General features: G+C 46.1%; 1 non-coding gene across 1 annotated transcript; it reads left to right on the top strand.

Annotated features, from left to right (window-relative positions):
- The first annotated feature begins 12,643 nt into the window (after positions 1–12,643).
- Positions 12,644–12,718, top strand: Trnal-caa (transfer RNA leucine (anticodon CAA)). The gene has a single exon. It is a non-coding gene; the product is annotated as a tRNA-Leu (tRNA).
- The last annotated feature ends 7,863 nt before the right edge of the window (positions 12,719–20,581 follow it).

Raw genomic sequence — 20,581 nt, 5'->3', positions numbered from 1 at the left:
ACTGAAAACGTCTGGTCAATGGTGGCCGAGCAACTGACTCGTCACAATACGCCAGTCACTATTCTTGATGAACTGTGATATCGTGTTGAAGCTGCAGTGGCAGCTGTACCTGTACGTGACGTCCAAGCTCTGTTTGACTCAATGCCCAGGCATATCAAGGCCGTTATTACGGCCAGAGGTGGTTGTTCTGGGTACTGATTTCTCAGGATCTAAGGACCCAAATTGCATGAAAATGTAATCACATGTCAGTTCTAGTGTAATATATTTGTCCAATGAATACCCGTTTGGGATCTGCATTTCTTCTTGGTGTAGCAATTTTAATGGCCAGTAGTGTAATTACATGAAAACTGATACCGGGAAAAACATTTCTTGTTTTTCTCACAAGCGAAAAGAATATTATTTTGTAGACCCATGCTGTTTGTCTACATGGCAAGGTAGACTACACACACACACACACACACAAATATTCGATCATATGCTCCGCACACACACACACACACAAATATTCGATGATATGCTCCGTTCCCTAAGGCACAATTTCCCCCTCCTTGTGCGAGGCTGCGTTTCGGCCGTAGAGCGGCCCGTCAGCAGCCTCGGCACGTGCCGCGCCGGCACCGGCTGCAAGTTGCGGGGTGACCGGGCCGCGCCGTATCGGTTTTCTGCGGCGGGCCGCGGGCCGCGCTCCTCTGCGGCAAACTCGTTAACGGGCCGGCCTCTCGGGAGATGAGCCGCGCAGCCGGGCGGGCAGGTGCGTCGGGGGATACGCTTCTCTCCTCCCCGCCTGCTACCTGCGCGTAAGGCATCGCCAGTAATTACTCCGTCGGCGCAACTTCAGCCGCGTGTAGCATGCAAAGGGCTCCCGACACCAACTCCATCCTTTCCCCGTCTATTTCACAGCTCTGTCGCCACCAGTTCATCGCGACTGGAATCACTGCCCCTCTCCTAAACGTAACTTGCCCGTATAGCTTGCGACGTTACATAACCAGTATCAGTGTGGTACATTTTGTTGTCGACTACTAGTGTCTAATACTGGATTTCCACATGCAACTAAAGTGTCATCACTCACCCACCACTCAAGTGGCGTCATGAAAGTTGCGTGAGGAAACACTTGTATTCCCATCAAGGCCCCCGAGTGCCACAACTTTCCATCGTGCCACCAAAAGTTAAACTCGCTTTGAGTTTGTCATGCCACTTTTCCTCCCTCAACCCTAAACAGAACTTGCCCTCATAGCTACAGAAGTTACAAAATCCAGTATAGATACGACATATTTTCTCATCGAATATTGGGGTTCCCATGCAAATAAAGTGACGCCACTAGGCTGCCACTCAGGTGGCGTCATTAAAGTTGCATGTGGAAAAACTCCAGGTTTTCCTGGTGTCAGTTGAGTGACACAACTTTTAACCATGCCACAATAATTAAATTACTTTCACTCTGTAATGCGACTATCATTCCCCCACCAGCAAGAGTATGATTAGAAAGCTACCTCATGACTGAATTTCGAAGCACTGTCACTATAGTCGGGCTTTTGTGTCAGTAATTTTGATCTGTGTGTGTTTTGCAGTACTAGAAAGTGTCTGGAAATGGTCGTCAGCGACAACTGCATAGTTTCTTGAACTGGACAAGGAGCGACCTTGTTTGTGGATTCATAGAAACGACTGCTCTAATGACAGAGGGGTAAAAAATCAAACATTGCTTGAAATTGTAGATGGCATGCAGTCAAACGTTCCCAGTTTAGATTTACATAATTCAAAAAGCAAAATAAGTGACATTCACAGTATCTATATGATCAAACAGAGCAACATGTTAAAATCTTCTAAGAGTGGTGTGTCCACAGACAATGCTTGCAAACATATGCCAGTGTGGTTTCATGAGACAAACACATCTGCAAAAGACTTTTCGAAACGAGAAAGGCAGCATGCCTTTGGAAAAAATTAGTGCCATATTTATGTAAGATGTCAAAATGTGTAAAATTGGACTGGCTGGCACAAATTTTCTTAAAATCGTAAATAATTGCAGTTAGAAATCAAATAAATTATACTAAAAAAGTCGCCACTTCCATCGTAGCTGCCTAGCTCGTGGCTCTCATCATTGTCACGAGATGTCACTTCAGATGATAATTAAATATGGAATAGCTAACAACACATACGTTACACAATCATCATTACTATTAATGTGAATTATATATGCATACCTTCCCTGTGAATCACTCTGTCAGCTCTTGAAAACCAAACCAGAATCGCGACAGTAGTTCTCGAGATTAACCCTCACATACAGACTTTAATTTACAACATGTACGGATGTACACATGATATCCGAAAGGCCCTTGACCGTGTAATTTATTGTGGACTGTTCAGCCTGCAACAAATATATGCCACTGAAGGGTTTCCTGAAGATTCTGATCTATCGCCCCCCCCCCCCCCCCTTCTACATTGGCGACATGCTCAATTCACGAGCCGAGCGGGGTAGCCGCGCGGTCTAGGCAGTCTTGTCACGGTTCGCGCGGCTCTCCCCGCCGGAGGTTCGAGTCCTCCCTCGAGCATGGGTTTGTGTGTTGTTGTTAGTTTAAGTTAGATTAAGCAGTGTGTAGGCTTTGGGATGGATGACATCAGAAGTTTGGTCCCATAGGAACTTACCACAAATTTCCAAATTTTTCCCACTTCTTGTACATTGCCGACATTCCCAACCCCCTCCCCCTCTCTCCTCCCACCTACATCCTACAATATGCTGACGACACCTTCTGCCCAGGCACTCACCACGACCTTCTTCTCTCCCAAGCCTCCCTCCTATGCCACTTGAATCTCCTGGTCGATGGCTGGTCATATGCGGAACTTGAACTAAATCCACAGCAAGGTCACCAAGCCACTATCTTTGGTCGCACCTCCCGGTGGTTCCATCGTCCAGATTTTCATCTTTCCCTCTACAACCAATCCATCCCTTTGACTAATACAGTAAATCGAGGACTAGCCCTCGACAGAAAACTAACGTTGAATGCACTCTCCCTACCATACAATACAAATTCCAGAATTAAAACTACTAACACGTCGCACCTGGGATTTACAGCATTCTTCGATTACCTTCACCTACAAATCCCTCATATGCCCCACCCTTGCCTAAACTAATATTGCTTGGATATCCGGCTCCGCTAAATTCCACTACGCCCTTGAAAGCCTGGAAAGATATGCCCTCAGCGTCGGATTACCTTCCCCAGCTCGTATCGTATACCAACTCATCCACTTTCCACACCTACTTCCCTTGCTAGGGCACCTTCAGATCCAATACATTACTCACAAAATCCAGTGGTCGCACGCAATATCCCATCTGCTAATACTCAATACAGGTACTCTACTGTGCAAATACCTCCGCATTCTAACTTCCATGCACCTCCTCTCTCACTGCTATTTCACACAACTTCCTAACGATGAAATCCATCCCGAGATATATCCGTCTTTCCACCCTGGTCACAATGCTCCATCTCACGTCATCCTTCCATTTTCTCTCTCCCTTCCTGAACTTCGCTGATTCTTAACTACTACCTGCGGTTCCGTAGGACCCATAGTCATACCCATCATTCCACCTCCGTCATAATGATGATCATTGTTGAGTGTCACCTGCATCACTATTACACCATAGCACCATTTACTTTCTCGAGGGAGAGGAAAGGAATCCTCGACAGTTTATGAGTTTACTGCCCATTTAAAACCAGCACGCAGAATTAAAATTCTGGTGGCTCTTTCAGAATTACTAAACGTGATGCCCACCGACTCACAGAAACGGGTTAGATAACCCCAGTATCGTTCCTACGTCAGCGTTCCTCAGCAAATTACTCGTGTAATGCACGGGGTACAGGCGTCGAGCGAAAAAATTCTGACTGTGCATTCAAAAATGGTTCAAATGGCTCTGAGCACTATGCGACTTAACTTCTGAGATCCTCAGTCCCCTAGAAATTAGAACTACTTAAACCTAACTAACCTAAGGACATCACATACATCAATGCCCGAGGCAGAATTCGAACCTGCGACCGTAGCAGCAGCGTGGTTCCGGACTGAAGCGCCTAGAACGGCTCGGTCACAGCGGCCGGCAATGAGGTTATCGAATTTATACCTTCATCCCGCTGGGAGGTACTCGTCCTCATTTGTCATAAACGTAACAGATACACATAACAGAAACTTCACTCATCAATAATTTACACTACTGGCCATTAAAATTGCTACACCAAGAAGAAATGCAGATGATAAGTGGGTGTTGTTGTTGTTGTGGTCTTCAGTCCTGAGACTGGTTTGATGCAGCTCTCCATGCTACTCTATCCTGTGCAAGCTTCTTCATCTCCCAGTACCTAATGCAACCTACATCCTTCTGAATCTGCTTAGTGTATTCATCTCTTGGTCTCCCCCTACGATTTTTACCCTCCACGCTGCCCTCCAATACTAAATTGGTGATCCCTTAATGCCTCAGAACATGTCCTACCAACCGATCCCTTCTTCTGGTCAAGTTGTGCCACAAACTTCTCTTCTCCCCAATCCTATTCAGTACTTCCTCATTAGTTATGTGATCTACCCATCTCATCTTCAGCATTCTTCTGTAGCACCACATTTCGAAAGCTTCTATTCTCTTCTTGTCCAAACTATTTACCGTCCATGTTTCACTTCCATACATGGCTACACTCCATACAAATACTTTCAGAAATGACTTCCTGACACTTAAATCTATACTCGATGTTAACAAATTTCTCTTCTTCAGAAACGCTTTCCTTGCCATTACCAGTCTACATTTTATATCCTCTCTACTTCGACCATCATCAGTTATTTTGCTCCCCAAATAGCAAAACTCCTTTACTACTTTAAGTGTCTCATTTCCTAATCTAATACCCTCAGCATCACCCGACTTAATTCGACTACATTCTTTATCCTTGTTTTGCTTTTGTTGATGTTCATCTTATATCCTCCCTTCAAGACACCATCCATTCCGTTCAACTGCTCTTCCAAGTCCTTTGCTGTCTCTGACAGAATTACAATGTCATCGGCGAACCTCAAAGTTTTTATTTCTTCTCCATGGGTTTTAATACCTACTCCGAATTTTTCTTTTGTTTCCTTTACTGCTTGCTCAATATACAGATTGAATAACATCGGGGAGAGGCTACAACCCTGTCTTACTCCATTCCCAACCACTGCTTCCCTTTCATGTCCCTCGACTCTTATAACTGCCATCTGGTTTCTGTACAAATTGTAAATAGCCTTTCGCTCCCTGTATTTTACCCCTGCCACCTTTAGAATTTGAAAGAGAGTATTCCAGTCAACATTGTCAAAAGCTTTCTCTAAGTCTACAAATGCTAGAAACGTAGGTTTGCCTTTCCTTAATCTTTCTTCTAAGATAAGTCGTAAGGTCAGTATTGCCTCACGTGTTCCAGTATTTCTACGGAATCCAAACTGATCTTCCCCGAGGTCGGCTTCTACTAGTTTTTCCATTCGTCTGTAAAGAATTCGTGTTAGTATTTTGCAGCTGTGGCTTATTAAACATTGTTCGGTAATTCTCACATCTGTCAACATCTGCTTTCTTTGGGATTGGAATTATTATATTCTTCTTGAAGTCTGAGGGTATTTCGCCTGTTTCATACATCTTGCTCACCAGATGGTAGAGTTTTGTCAGGACTGGCTCTCCCAAAGCCGTCAGTAGTTCCAATGGAATGTTGTCTACTCCGGGGGCCTTGTTTCGACTTAGGTCTTTCAGTGCTCTTTCAAAGTCTTCACGCAGTATCGTATCTCCCATTTCATCTTCATCTACATCCTCTTCCATTTCCATAATATTGTTCTCAAGTACATCGCCCTTGTATAGACCATCTATATACTCCTTCCACCTTTCTGCTTTCCCTTCTTTGCTTAGAACTGGGTTTCCATCTGAGCTCTTGATGTTCATACAAGTGTTTCTCTTATCTCCAAAGGTCTCTTTAATTTTGCTGTAGGCCGTATCTATCTTACCCGTAGCGAGATAAGCCTCTACATCCTTACATATGTCCTCTAGCCATCCCTGCTTAGCCATTTTGCACTCGCTGTCGATCTCATGTTTGAGACGTTTGTATTCCTTTTTGCCTGCTTCATTTACTGTATTTTTATATTTTTTCCTTTCATGAATTAAATTCAATATTTCTTCTGTTACCCAAGGATTTCTACTAGCCCTCGTCTTTTTACCTACTTTATCCTCAGCTGCCTTCACTACTTCATCCCTCAAAGCTACCCATTCTTCTTCTACTGTATTTCTTTCCCCCATTCCTGTCAATTGTTCCCTTATGCTCTCCCTGAAACTCTGTACAACCTCTGGTTCTTTCAGTTTATCCAGGTCCCATCTCCTTAAATTCCCACCTTTTTGCAGGTTCTTCAGTTTTAATCTACAGGTCATAACCAATAGATTGTGGTCAGAGTCCACATCTGCCCCTGGAAATGTCTTACAATTTAAAACCTGGTTCCTAAATCTCTGTCTTACCATTATATAATCTATCTGATACCTTTTAGTATCTCCAGGGTTCTTCCATGTATACAACCTTCTATCATGATTCTTGAACCAAGTGTTAGCTATGATTAAGTTGTGCTCTGTGCAAAATTCTACCAGGCGGCTTCCTCTTTCATTTCTTAGCCCCAATCCATATTCACCTACTACGTTTCCTTCTCTCCCTTTTCCTACACTCGAATTCCAGTCACCCATGACTATTAAATTTTCGTCTCCCTTCACTATCTGAATAATTTCTTTTATCTCATCATACATTTTGTCGATTTCTTCGTCATCTGCAGAGCTAGTTGGCATATAAACTTGTACTACTGTAGTAGGTGTGGGCTTCGTATCTATCTTGGCCACAATAATGCGTTCACTAAGCTGTTTGTAGTAGCTTACCCGCGTTCCTATTTTCCTATTCATTGTTAAACCTACTCCTGCATTACCCCTATTTGACTTTGTGTTTATAACCATGTAGTCACCTGACCAGAAGTCTTGTTCCTCCTGCCACCGAACTTCACTAATTCCCACTATTTCTAACTTCAACCTATCCATTTCCCTTTTCAAATTTTCTAACCTACCTGCCCGATTAAGGGACCTGACATTCCACGCTCCGATCCGTAGAACGCCAGTTTTCTTTCTCCTGATAACGACATCCTCTTGATTAGTCCCCGCCCGGAGATCCGAATGGGGGACTATTTTACCTCCGGAATATTTTACCCAGGAGGATGCCATCATCATTTAATCATACAGTAAAGCCGCATGCCCTCGGGAAAAATTACAGCTGTAGTTTCCCCTTGCTTTCAGCCGTTCGCAGTACCAGCACAGCAAGGCCGTTTTGGTTAATGTTACAAGGCCAGATCAGTCAATCATCCAGACTGTTGCCCTTGCAACTACTGAAAAGGTTGCTGCCCCTCTTCAGGAACCACACGTTTGTCTGGCCTCTCAACAGATACCCCTCTGTTGTGGTTGTACCTACGGTACGGCTATCTGTATCGCTGAGGCACGCAAGCCTCCCCACCAACGGCAAGGTCCATGGTTCATGGGGGGGGGGATAAGTGGGTATTCATTGGAAAAACATATTATACTAGAACTGACATGTGATTTTGGGTGCATACATCCAGAACAACCAACTCTGGCGAATATTTTTAGCCCGGGAAAGGGCAATTAGACGGATCTGTGGCGCCAGTTCGCCAAGTTTGTGTAGGCCGTTGTTCGGGTGTTCAAATGGTTCTATGGGAGTTAAGATCTGAGGTCATCAGTCCCCTAGACTTAGAACTACTTAAACCTAACGACATCACACACATCCATGCCCGAGGCAGGATTCGAACCTGCGACCGTAGCGGTCTCGCGGTTCCAGACTGTAGCGCTTAGAACCGCTCGGTCACTCCGGCCGGCACTGTGCATTGTATTTAATACTAATGTGAGCTTCAAAATAGTTAGCTGTAACTAAACCTGGTTCAGACAGTTCATTGTGCTTATTACACAAGTAAAAACATTAGTGGGATGCACTTAAACACCGATCTGCAAGACATTGTCTTGTATGCAGAGTTTGAAAAAAACAAACAAATCTAAATCAAAAGTGTCTGCACTGTTTCTAGAACTGAGTTCATGAAACGAAACACATTTTATGAAGGGGGGAAAAGGCGCTGGCAAACTGTACACCCTAAGTACTCGTATTTTGTGTACGCAGACAAAACAAAAGAAGGTTTCTAAAGATGTGGGCTACTGATCCTTTCGTATGTGGTGGTGGTGGTGGTTAGTGTTTAACGTCCCGTCGACAACGAGGTCATTAGAGACGGAGCGCAAGCTCGGGGTAGGGAAGGATTGGGAAGGAAATCGGCCGTGCACTTTCAAAGGAACCATCCCGGCATTTGCCTGAAACGATTTAGGGAAATCACGGAAAACGTAAATCAGGATGGCCGGAGACGGGATTGAACCGTCGTCCTCCCGAATGCGAGTCCAGTGTGCTAACCACTGCGCCAACTCGCTCAGTCTTTCGTATGTGTCTCTGTTAAGGAAAACAGAAGCACCTGAATATAACTGAAATTTGTCTTTCGAGCAACTCTTAATTGGAAAAAACGTTTCTTCTGCCGTCTGGGAACTGCAGCAGAAGAGTCCCATGAAGTGGAAATGCGAGCCTTCGCCTGTGCCGAGACGACTATACTTGTTGACCGGTGCGCTGAAGCCGTGCTCTGCAACGCCTGTCCTTTCCCTAGCTATGGCTGCCCTGTAAACACACTGCTTGAATATGGCCTAGTCTACCACACTGGAAATATTTTGTGTCGCTACAAAGACAACCTTTTCTGTCTTGATTTGAAAGGCACTGAGGACAAGACTTCCTCTCTGGGTTCTGTAGTACACATCGTGTACCATCAGGCTGAAACTTTTTACCTCTACGTTTACTGCTAGTCTGAGTTCTACGTTCATTCACTTCAACATTAACGTGAACTTCAGACTGAATATATTGTGGACTTTAACAACAGAAATAAACAGACTCTCAAAATAAAGTTCAGTTGTGTCCGCAATATTTTGCGATTCCACAACAGGCAGAATTTTTTTCAGATCAGGATCCACCGGTTTGAGAACAGCAGCAGAAATAAATACATCTTACACATTGAGCTGTGCGTGGCTCGTGTTCCCACCATCATGTATGTGACACCCTGTTTTTAACGTACTCCCACCTCACTACATTAATTTGAATTACTAGTGTCAATGAATTGCTGCTTTGTCTGACTGTGAGCTGCGTTAGCAGCGCGTATCTATATACCCCCCCCCCCTCCCGCCCCCTGATAGTATCTTTGCTCGACTGCTATAACTTCCCGGTCGTTGTCTGTCGTAAGGGAGTTCAGGTCGCCAGTTTGGGTCGCCAGTTCGGGCTGCCAGTCAGTTGGAACGTGTCTGGAGCGCAGTCCGGACCTGCCAGTCAGGGAGTTGCAATGCGGAACTAGTGCAGTCGGGTTGGAGCAGCAGTGAGGTCTCCGTCGACATGGCTCGCCCTACCATTGCCGCCACGCATCACTTGAGCCGGGCCATGGTCTTGGTGGTTCGTCGGTCGGTCGTCCTACCGGAAGACGCGTTTTGGCTCGCCAATCGTTCATGAGTCAGCTGTGTGTGAGTGCATCGACTCCCGACTTTTCTTCGTGCGTGTTTAGTTACTGTTGGGTATCGTTCAGGTCTTCATGCAAGTGTTTGCCAGGTTGTGTGTGTAGTTGGTGTTATCTTCACTGACAACTATTATAGATGTTGTCGGCATTCTGAGGGAGTCTGTCGTTTGTTACAGACGAGGGAAGTTATCTACGCGCGGTGCAGTCGGCTGGGGCGGCTGGCAGCCCCTGCACAGTGTCAGAGCGTGTGTGGAGCTGTCCGAATGCTACGAGCTTCGTGGTTCACCGACCCAGGACGTCAAAGTTGAGTAGTTGTTTCAACTACCCAAGCCACGTCCATTCATGTTGTGGTGGCTCGTTTCGGTGGTTTGCTGTTTGGGAGGTTTTCCTGTGAGCAACACAGTTTCTACTGCTGAAATTTAACCGCCATGCGGTGCAATTAACTATTTTGGTTGACTACAATTCGAGCACACCAGCGGAATTTTCTGTCTTGTGGCCGTTAGTGTTCTGGCTACTTGCCCTGGGCACTGACGTAAATTCAGGCAGCGCCCTTTCCTCACCTGTTGTCACTGTCCAGCATGGTGTGTAATTTTGATAGCTAATACATACTCCATTGCGAATTATCACGTCTGTAACCTTTTCTGTTTGAGTTCTCATGTACTGATTGACGGGAATCAAGTCGTTTTGTCGGTCGGCCCGTGGCTGTCCCTTGGTTGGGTTCCACGGATAAAGTGTAGTTGGGCTCACCACCTGTCTCGCCTAAGTGAACGAGGGCAGACCGACCTCCCTGGAGGCTTCTGAGTGCCACCGGTGTTTAATTATCTGTTTTCAGCTACTCAGAATTAAAAGCTTATGGTTATATCTTCTTTTTCTTAAAAATTTTGCAAAATCAATTCTTAAATTTATCTTTCAAGCTTAAACATTGCGGCCTTCTACCTTTAAAACATTTTGGTAATATATTTTAAAATTTTGAGACTTAATGGTGGCCTTCAGCCATTGCTATTTCACCTTGCATATGTTTGTTCTATCTGCTTTGCCTTGAGGCTTTCAACTTATCCGTTATATGTTTTTGTTTTATTTTTTTGCCTTTTATTTGCATTTTTATCTTGTTGATTTTTAAGATTTCTTGTTTTTAAACATCGTGGCCTTCTGCCTTTAAATGTCTATGGTAATGTATTCTAGAATTTGGAAATTTAATTGTGGTTCAAATGGTTCTGAGCACTATGGGACTTAACATCTATGGTCATCAGTCCCCTAGAACTTAGAACTACTTAAACCTAACTAACCTAAGGACATCACACAACAGCCAGCCATCACGAGGCAGAGAAAATCCCTGACCCCGCCGGGAATCGAACCCGGGAACCCGGGCGTGGGAAGCGACAACGCTACCGCAAGACCACGAGATGCGGGCAAATTTAATTGTGTCCTTCAGACTTTGGTATTGCACCTTGCATATGTTGTTCTATCTACTTTGCTGTGATATTTTTTAAATTATTTTATTGCTATCTTAATTGGATTTTTTATCTTGTTGATTGTTAAGATTTCTTATTTGGAGGCCTTCAGCCCTGAAAGAGCTGCATTCGGTAAAGGTCCGGCTGTGTGCCGCTTTGGTTGTGAAAGTGTTATTAAATTACAATAAATTACAATTAGAAAATGAAACTGACCCCAACCTATTTGGCCCTTTCTACAATACTAATTACCTGTTCTGCCCAGCGGGTTTAGCGGGTGTATCCCACATTTTGTGTGATTTCATCACGTAACATGGCTGCACTATAACTGAGTTAGCAAGGCAACTTAAACATGCAATTTCTTGCGAGCCCTCTAGTTCAACAATTCACTGTTCTATAGTTTGTGCAGGCTGCGTCTTGAGACGGAAAAAATTTAAACCTCCTCACTGCAGCGACATGCCCCTCGGCGTCATAATATTCACTGAGCAGCCCAACAAGTTCGTCATGACCCACTGCTTCTGAATGAGATTCGGTGTACAGTTTAACCACAGACGGTACACTTTGGCTCTGGCCATTGAAAGAAAAAGGCATTACGCGTCATATCTGTAATGCTGTATGCTGCGAAATGGGCCTCCATCTGTGCCTAATACTGTGACCAGTCCTTTTCGTTACTACTGAACGGCCGAAACTCGAGTGTAGCATTCAGTGGCGGTGCGGCCTGCAGCGATAGTAACTGAGTCATCTGTTGGACACTGAGCACCAGTCGTTCAGTCTGCTGCAGCTGAAACTAATAATTCCTGTGGTAGCTTAGACAGAATTAAATACTTTATATGAGGCACAGAAAACATGAAAGTACACTAGAGGAACTCAGGGAGCACAATGCTCTAGAACAATGAGCACATATTTCCAACTTTGTAAACAAGCTAGTTAAGGCTATGCAGACGTTCAGACTCATCGACGTTTGTTGTACTGGACGAAATGACACTCATCGGTGGAGTAGTGGGTTCTTAGCTTACTCCTAGAGGAGGCAGAGATGATATTACAACACTTTATTACAGCTCAAACAAGGTGAAATACTTTCTAACAATCTACGTTCACAGGGATGCCATGAGTATTTACTACTGTCACTGAACATTAACGTATCACTTGATCGGAAGAGAAAAGAGAAGAAGTTGCTAAACGACTTACAAGAGACATCTGTATGGTGCGAAAATTGGCAATAGACCCTAAATAATGAAAAGTATGAGGTCAAAAACTTCCTGGCAGATTAAAACTGTGTGCCCGACCGAGACTCGAACTCGGGACCTTTGCCTTTCGCGGGCAAGTGCTCTACCAACTGAGCTACCGAAGCACAACTCACGCCCGGTACTCACAGCTTTACTTCTGCCAGTACCTCGTCTCCTACCTTCCAAACTTTACAGAAGCTCTCCTGCGAACCTTGCAGAACTGGAAACATCCCCCAGGCTGTGGCTAAGCCATGTCTCCGCATTATCCTTTCTTTCAGGAGTGCTACTTCTGCAAGATTCACAGGAGAGCTTCTGTAAAGTTTGCAAGGTAGGAGACGAGGTACTGGCAGAAGTAAAGCTGTGATTACCGGGCGTGAGTTGTGCTTCGGTAGCTCAGTTGGTAGAGCACTTGCCCGCAAAAGGCAAAGGTCCCGAGTTCGAGTCTCGGTCGGGCACACAGTTTTAATCTGCCAGGAAGTTTCATATCAGCGCACACTCCGCTGCAGAGTGAAAATCTCATTCTGGAAACATCCCCCAGGCTGTGGCTAAGCCATGTCTCCGCAATATCCTTTCTTTCAGGAGTGCTAGTTCTGCAAGGTTCGCAGGAGAGCTTCTGTAAAGTTTGGAAGGTAGGAAACGAGGTACTGGCAGAAGTAAAGCTGTGAGTACCGGACGTGAGTTGTGCTTCGGTAGCTCAGTTGGTAGAGCACTTGCCCGCGAAAGGCAAAGGTCCCGAGTTCGAGTCTCGGTCGGGCACACAGTTTTAATCTGCCAGGAAGTTTCATATCAGCGCACACTCCGCTGCAGAGTGAAAATCTCATTCTGAAGTATGAGGTCATCCACGTGAGTGCTAAAATGGAATGGAAATGAAGTCCCATGCTGCTTGACAGAGCGTAGGGGAACGATGCGGGAGACCCGCACCGCCGTACTAGGCAAGGTCCTAGTGGAGGTGGTTTGCCATTGGCTTCCTCCGACCGTAATGGGGATGAATGATGATAACGAAGACGACACAACGACACCCAGTCATCTCGAGGCAGGTGAAAATCTCCGACCCCACCGGGAATCGAACGCGGGACCTTGTGCTCGGGAAGTGAGAACGCTGCCGCGGAAGCACGAGCGGCGGACTCGAGTGCTAAAAAGAACCCGTTAAACTTCGATTAAGTGATAAATCTAAAGGCCGTAAATTCATCTGAAACCTACTATTTACAAATACTAATAACTTAAATTGCGGCCGACCGGGGTGGCCGAGCGGTTCTAGATGCTAGAGTCTGGAACCACGTGACCGCTACGGTTGCAGGTTCCAATCCTGCCTCGGGCATGGATGTGTGTGATGTCCTTAGGTTGCTTAGGTTTAAGTAGTTTTTAGTTCTGGTGGACTGATGACCTCAGAAGTTAAGTCCCATAGAGCTCAGAGCCATTTTTAACTTAAATTGGAAAAACACACGGTAAATGTTGTGGGGAAGGCAAACCGAAGACTTCCTTTTATTGGCAGGATATTTAAAAAATGTAACAGATCTACTAAAGAGACTGCCTACACTAAGGTTGTCTGTCCTCTTTTAGAATACTGCTGCACGGTGTGGGATCCTTACCAGATAGAATTGACGGAGTACATCGAGAAAGTTCGTTTTGCATTACCGCAGAATATGGGAGAGAGTGTCACTGAAATCGTACATGATTTGGGATGGACATCATTAAAACAAAGGCTTTTTTTGTTGCGGCGGAATCTTCTCAGGAAATTTCAATCACCAACTTTCTCCTCCGAATGCGAAAATCGAAACTATCATCATAGTAAAATAAGGGACATCAGAGCTCGCACGGAAAGATAGAGGTGTTCATTTTTTCCGCGCGCTGATCGAGATTGGAATAATAGAGAATTGTTGTGAAGGTGGTTCGATGAACCCTCTGCCAGGCACCTAAGTGTGATTTGCAGAGTACACATGTAGATGTAGACGCAGATGCAGATGCAGAACAAGATACTAGTCTTTTGTCATAGAGTGACAATAAACATTTATCCATAGTTTTGTCTGATACAATTATCCTACTGGTGTCTCGGTAGAGAGACAATGCTGTCGTCTTCTGCGATGACTGCAGAATGGGCTGAGCGGCCCACCGCTCAGACGAAAGTGAGCGAACTGTATCCGTGGCGTGCTCTCTTCAGGGTCTGTATATGCCACCGTGTCTCATTTATCGTGGCTTCTGGCAACAACTATGCTTACTTGTGGTTCCATCGCCACGGTATCTTGTTCTTTATACGACAAAACAAACAAAGCACATCAGCTGCTTAATATTCCTTCTCTATCAGTCATTTCAGCGTTCCCAGGAATATTATGAATTATTTAAAATAATTTTACTACACTATTATTAATTCTCAATTTCAAGTCATAGACTGAGGTCTACCACCTTTAGTTGGGGTGGTGCGAGAACCTCGTATAATCTCTGTCTTTTTATTTGTTGCTCAGAAGCAGAACGCTTATGAGGAAACTGGACATCACACACATAAGTATGTTGCTTATGTTGTTTTACCACTTGGCTATGATTACGTGCTTTACGTGGCAATATAATGCCATTGAACTTCCTGGTGTTTGAAATTTCCTTGTCTCTTAGCAGTCGTGCTGAATGTTAATCACTAACCAAATGTTACTGTAATTTTCTAAATTTTGAATTTTCTATTTTCGTATATAACGAACTATTTAAGCTACGGAAAGGAAGAGAACCTCGGTGTAGTAGTTGAATAGTGAATGAAATTAACTTTATCTGTTATCTTACAAGGAAAATTTATATTATTTGTAATTAACTCATCAAAAAATTTTAGCAGTACGTACAGGACGAGTTTAGGTCGTCACACACAAGTATACCTTTTAGGAATAGTAGACCAATCGGGTACTCATAACAATATGGATTTTTTTTACCAGCCTCAAATCACGTTCCGCAGTCTACAGTGTTTGGATCCCTACCAACAGGTGGGTCTCCCTTTTTTCTCTAAGCACGTCGGAAAACGTGTGTCTCACATAAAAATATCTACTTGTCTTGTGTTGAACGGTATGTGACTTTACAACACTTACTTCTATTGTAGACAAAGCATCAATGAATGTGTGCTCGACCAAGGCCCAAACACACTTCTGCAAAGAGCTGTTTGTATATACACAGCGATATGTTTAAGTTATAGGAGTAAAATTTGCCTGTTTAACTGGGTGATAACGTGTTTGCCTACTATGCAGCCGCTCCGGGTTCCATTCCCGACCGGATTAGACACACTCTCCGCTCGTGGACTGGGTGTGGTGTTGTCCTGGTCATCTATTGATCATCATCACACAAGTCGCCCAATGTGGTGTCACCTGAAATAAGACCTGCAACCCTGGGGCCGAACTTCCCCGGATGGGGCCTCCCGGCCACACGATCATTTCATTTCGTAGGAGTAGAGGTTATCCATACAGATTTGTTGTAGAATCATGAAACATATTTTGTGTTCAGACGTAATGACCTTTCTAGACTCTGAGAAGCTTACCTGCAGAAACCATCACGGTTTTAGGAAACAGCGGTCATTCGAGACACAGCTTTCCCTCTTTGTGCATGAAATACAACAGGCTATAGTGAAGTGTTGGCAGAAGAGCCAACACCGTGTTGCTAGAGGAGGCCGAAATGCACGCGTTTAATTACACGCAGACTGGCGTGAGGTCTGGAACAGGACAATGTCTTGAGAATTGCAAATAAAGTACGTAGATGATGTAATACTTAACTTTAATCCATAATTGGTGTACATCTCTCTTGACTGTACATGCTTCAAGATAAATATCAATTGAATACGGCGCCTTGCTAGGTCGTAGCAAATGACGTAGCTGAAGGCTAAGCTAACTATCGTCTCGGCAAATGAGAGCGTATTGGTCAGTGTAGCTTCGCTAGCAAAGTCGGCTGTACAACTGGGGCGAGTGCTAGTAAGTCTCTCTAGACCTGCCGTGTGGCGGCGCTCGGTGTGCGATCACTGACAGTGGCGACACGCGGGTCCAACGTATACTAATGGACCGCGGCCGATTTAAAGGCTACCACCTAGCAAGTGTGGTGTCTGGCGGTGACACCACATTCCTCCCCCGCAAATCGGCGTACGGTTGTGTTATAAGGCTTCCGCCCGCCGTGGGGAGGACCCCATGTTAACGTATGCGACGAGGTGGGGAGCCTAACAACAGGCGAGGCTGTGCCACCCGCACCCGGCCATTCGGTCCGAGGGGAGCTAGGAAACGCCTGAAAACCTAGTCCAGGGTGCACGCCAACATGCGGTGTATGCGCCCTTAGAGATACAGGAGGGGCCGAAGGGTCGACCTCCATCGCGTCGGGGCAGCCGACGGTCGAAGACGATATCTGGTCCGGAGCGGCCAAGAGTGCCATGTCGGAGGACAGCTGGTCACGGGAAGCGATAGGCGGCGCGTGACCCAGGGAGGCGCTTGGCGACTGCAGCGAAGCGTCCACTGCGGGCGGCGCCGGCGGGAGGACCGGCGGCGGCGGCGGCGGCGGCGGCGCGTCGCCATGGGGCAAAATGGAAGGCATCGTCGGTAACACCTGGGGATGAGGCGAGCCAGTAGAAGGGTCCCCAGGGCGCAGACCAGACGGCACCGTCGCTGAAAGCAGACGGGGAGCGGCAGAACCCGTGCGACTACAGAGGCGCAGCTGATTGAGATGCCGACGCACCTCACCAGAGGCCCCCAAAACCAGATACATAGCGCGGCCGAGGCAGCGAAGAATGCGCCCTGCGAGCCAACGCCGTGAACCTCGATAGTTGCGATAGTAGACAACGGCGCCTGGAGCAAAAACAGGTGTTTGCCACTGCACGGGAACCTGATGCGGCGGATGTAGCAAAGACATCAAGGTTCGATGAGGACGACCGTGGAGCAACTCAGCCGGCGAGCGACCACCTCGGGGCTGAGAGCGATACGAGGACAAAAAGAGCAATAACGCGTCCTCCCGAGAATGCGACCCCTTCAACGTCAACATCTGTGACTTAAAAGTCCGGACCAATCGTTCAGCGGCACCGTTTGAATGAGGCGAAAACGGTGCGGATGACAGATGTTGAATACCATTGGCCTTGCAGAATGACTGAAATTCTACGGAAGGAACTGTGGGCCATTGTCGGAAACAATAGTCTGCGGAAGACCTTCAATGCAAAAGATAGCGGATAACGCTTTAATGGTGGCAGACGACGTCGTGGAAGACCGTACAACAAAAGGAAAATTACTGAAGGAATCGACTACAACCAACCATCGAGCATTCCAGAAGGGACCAGCAAAATCGATGTGTAAGCGTTGCCAAGGGGAAGAGGCTTTTGGCCATGCAAAGAATTTCCGCGGTGGTGCGGATTGTTGTTCGGCACACGCCATACAAGAAGAGCACATATTCGTAATCGCAGCATCGATTCCGAACCAAGTACAGTGCTGACGAGGAAGTTGTTTCGTTTTCACTATACCCGAATGTCCTTGGTGTAGAAGCCGTAAGACAAAGGACTGTAACGAACGTGGGACCACGACCCTGGACTGATCATTATCAGAACGCAACAGCAAAACACCACGTCTTACAAAAAGTCTCTCCTTGTGAGCAAAAAATCGGCGAAGCAGCGGATCCTCGATCCGTGACTTTGACAAGGGCCATTGAGTAGCAACAAAACGCAAAACTGTAGCAAGGACAGGGTCAGCAGCTGTGGCCGTAGCTACACGACGAAAATCGATCAGAAACGATTCGACCACGTCATCGGTTTCCGCATCAATGAACATGAGAGCAAGTTCGGAAGAATCGGATGCTCTATCCTCAGCAACAGGCAAACGGGACAACGCATCAGCGTTTCCGCGCTGAGCAGTGGACCGATACAAGATATCGTAGCGGTACTGCGAGAGGAAAATAGACCAGCGAATGAATTTCTGCGCTGTACGTGGAGGTACAGGCTTGTTCGGATGAAAAAGCAATGTCAAAGGTATGTGGTCTGTGATGATGGTAAAGTGACGACCAAACATGAGAGCCAAAGCTTCTTTTTCTATCTATGAATAATGTCTTTGCGCAGACGAGAGCAATTTGGACGCAAAGACAATAGGGCGATCACGCGATCCATCTTTGTGCGCAAGCACAGCACCGATCCCGAAATCCGATGCATCTACCATCAACGGGTTTCCGGGGATCGAATGGCGTAAGGCAAGTATTTGAAAGCAACGCTGATTTCAACTGGCGAAAGGCGCGTTCGCATTCCGTCGTCCAGACGAACGGAACACCTTTACGGCGTAAGCGATGAAGCGGAGCTGAAATGGAAGAGGCATGGGGAACATATTTGTTGTAATAATTAATTTTTCCCAGCACACTCTGTAGCTGCTTCAAATTCTGCGGCGAAGGCAAGTCTTGTATGGCACGGAGGTGTTCTGGACTTGGATGTATGCCGTGGGCATTGATTACATGTCCCAGATAGGGTAAGTCACGAGCAAAAAACACACATTTGTCCTTCCGCAAGCGAAGACCATTTTGTCGCAAGACCTGAAACAATGTTCGGAGATTGGCTAAATGTTCTTCTTCCGTCTTTCCGGAGATCACAATATCGTCCAGATAGTTTGCTGCAGTAGGGACCGACGCACAAACTGTTTGCAGATATTGCTGAAACAATTCAGGGGCGGATGCACACCCGAATGGCAGTCTTTCGAAGTGGTACAAACCAAGATGCGTGTTAACCACCAAGACGCGCTGGGATTCGTCGTCCACTGGTATTTGCACGTACGCATCTGCTAGGTCCAACTTCGAAAAATATGTACCCGGGCGCAGTTTGTCAAAAAGATCTTCCGGGCAGGGTAAAGGAAAAGTTGCAATCACTAGTTGCGGATTCACCGTTGCCTTGAAGTCCACACAAAGTCTCAATTTTCCGGAAGGTTTTTGGCAAAATTACTAAGGGTGATGCCCAGAGAGAAGCCTGCACACGTTCAATCACACCTTGTGATTCCAAATCGTTTAATGTTCTTGTGACCTCATCACGCAATGCATGGGGAACATTGCGCGCTCTGAAAAATTTCGGTTGCACGTTTACTTTCAGTTCCAAACGTGCTTCATAGTTCTTAGCGCAACCAAGGCCCGGTGCAAAAATGTCTGCAAATTCTTCACATAGACGAGAAACACTGGCTGAAGGCACAGTCCGGTTCACTGATAGGACTTGATTGACTATAGACAAGTTAAACAACTGAAATATATCTAAACCAAACAAGTTCACAGCAGAAGAAGAACGAAGGACGTAAAATGACACAAGTGTTGTTTGTCCCTTGTATGTTGCAAGAAGGCTGCACTGTCCTAACACAGGGATATTCTGACCGGAATAGCTAGTTAACTTAACATTTGCGGCACGCAAGGGAGGTGTGCCCAGTTGTTTGTACGTGTCTTTGTTGATCAGTGAAACTGCAGCTCCGGTATCGAGCTGGAATGGTATCACGTGGCCATGAATGTCCAAATCTACAAAAAGTTTATTGTCCTGCTGACGACAAGAGCGACTGTCTCGTGCAACGTGAACTGTCACTGTTACAGGATCAGATGCGACCGGACGGGATTTCCGTCGATGTCGACACACACTTTTTGTGGGACGAACACAGTCACTGGTAGAGATAGTGGCACTGGGCGGAGTGGAATGAACTACATGAATATACATGGGGGAAGGTCCACGAGCCCGTGTATTCTTGGTTCGATTCCGGCGCGAAGCAAAGGGCCTGGAATGGTTGGTAGCTTCCGATCGAAGCTTTTTCTGGCAAACACTTTGAACATGTCCTTTTTTATTACAGAAAAAGCAAATAGCTTGGCGCGACGGGCAATTCGCACGCGAATGTCTGGTAGCACACCACGGGCATGACTTAAGCACTGCATTTGCTCGCTGGCGCGGCAAACGTAGCAGAGAGCTTGGCGGCAGCTGCGCGGATGAGCGAGAGGGCTGTTTACTGTTCCGTGCAGCTCGCCGGCGGGCCGGTTAATGTGACACACGGGTGGCGAAGTTTCAAATGAGTCCTGAGCAAAGTCAAGTGTGTCCTGCCGATCCAATATGTCCAGCACTTGTTGAAGGGAGGGATTGACTAGTTTCAAAATCTGTTCCCGTATACGAACATCAGAAACGTCCTGTGCAATTGCATCACACACCATAGTATCTGAATAAGGGAGTCCACATTCACACTCAAAAGCACAATCCCTAGTAAGGCCTTGCAAAGTTACAACCCACTCCCGATTAGTTTGACCGGCCGTACGTTTGGTACGAAAGAACGTATACCGTTTGGCAACTACATTGACTGATTCTTTGAAATATGCATCTAATGCAGACAAAATTTCGTC

The sequence above is a fragment of the Schistocerca nitens genome, chromosome 8, assembly GCF_023898315.1.
Source record: "Schistocerca nitens isolate TAMUIC-IGC-003100 chromosome 8, iqSchNite1.1, whole genome shotgun sequence".
Lineage (NCBI taxonomy): Eukaryota > Metazoa > Arthropoda > Insecta > Orthoptera > Acrididae > Schistocerca > Schistocerca nitens.
The sequence above is the reverse complement of the archived record's forward strand: the minus strand, read 5'-3'. Positions and strand labels throughout refer to the sequence as shown.